We start from the raw sequence: 1693 nt of genomic DNA, 5'->3' as shown, positions 1-1693 counted from the left end.
GCCCAATAGTGACTAACGCAAAAATTTTATTGCAAGAACTTTGGCTTCAGAAGCTTGACTGGGATGAGTCAATTCCTATGCATCTCGATTCTAGCTGGCAAGCATTTAAAAGTAACCTGACTCAGATGGACTCTATTTCCATTCCGCGGTATGTTCATATTCATTCAAATATAAAATGCGATATTCACGATTTCGCCGATGCGTCAATAAGAGCGTACGGCTTTTGCATCTACGTCCGAATCCATGATTCGAATGGGATTCATTCTGAGTTGTTAACTGCCAAATCTAAGGTTGCTGCTTTAAGCACAAAATCAGTACCCAGATTAGAGCTGTGTGCCGCTCATTTATTGGCTAAACTATGGTCTCGAATTCAGCCGTTGATTACTTGCGAAATCGGTGATGTTTATTTTTGGACGGACTCTGAAATTACACTTCATTGGATTAAAACTCACCCATCCACTTTAGCAACATTTGTAGCAAACAGAGTTGCAGAGATCCAAGAATGGACGAGCGAAGTTCTTTGGAGACACGTTCCATCAAAGCTAAATCCTGCAGACTTAGTCTCCAGAGGATGTAATGTAGATGAGTTGATTCACTCAATTTGGTTTCGTGGCCCATCATATTTGCTTCAAGATGCAACTAACTGGCCAAAAAATAGTCATTTTCCACTATCAATAGATGAAAAAAGTTTGGAGAAACGAAAGCTCAAGGTCGGACTTTTAGCAGTTGAAATTGAAACTAATGTCATTTCAAAACTAATCTGTAGCCAATCATCTTACCCAAGACTGCTGAGAATTTTCGCGTACATTCTACGTTTTATCACTAAGAAAAATGAGAGAGCCAACGCTCTTATTCCGACCACAAAGGAGCTTAATTGGGCATTCTTGAAAATCATTGAATTCATTCAAAATCACGAATTCAGGGATGAGATCGAAAAAATGAAGAAGTCGCATAAATTGCCAGTTAGCATTCAGAAACTAACTCCGTTCATTCATACAGTCCAAGATGGTTCTCGAACATGCAATTTGCTTCGTGTAGGAGGTCGTCTACTAAACGCACCACTGTCTTATGATTCAAAATTTCCCTTGCTGTTACCTAAAAAATTGCATTTTGTCGAGATTTATTTACGATTTCTCCATACAACCAATTGTCATGCTGGTCCAAAAGCCTTAGAAGTGCTGCTTCGTGAAAAAATTTGGGTCATAAATTCAAGCAAGGCATGCAGTAAAACCGTAAGAGCATGCATACATTGTTTTCGATACAAACCTAAGCTGTTGACCCAAGTAATTTTTTTTTTTTTTTTTTTTTTTATTATTAACGATTCTTCAAATAAAGACAAAAATCGTTTTAATATTGCACCTAGTACAAATAACAAAAAAAAGGTACTAATAAGCAATTTTATTTGAATATTTAATGTAAAAAAAAAATGAAGCTATTTTGCTACTCGCTGTCCATTAAGTCTGCCACTGTTTTCCTTTTTAGCCGTCTAGATACTGCAACCACCTGGAGAAGACTGGATGCTGTAACGTTGACATGTGTTTTCAATCGCTGTTTGTGAGCAATGGCACACCTTTTTGCCACGACGTCGACTGTTGGTATGTCAAGGTCACGGTGGAGATCACTGTTTCTAATGTAATATGGAGCATTTACGATGTATCGTAGTACTTTATTTTGAAAGCGCTGGATAGTTGCA

This window comes from Teleopsis dalmanni, chromosome 1 (assembly GCF_002237135.1).
Source record: "Teleopsis dalmanni isolate 2A chromosome 1, ASM223713v2, whole genome shotgun sequence".
Classification (NCBI taxonomy): Eukaryota; Metazoa; Arthropoda; class Insecta; order Diptera; family Diopsidae; genus Teleopsis; species Teleopsis dalmanni.
This window is presented reverse-complemented; position numbering follows the sequence as displayed.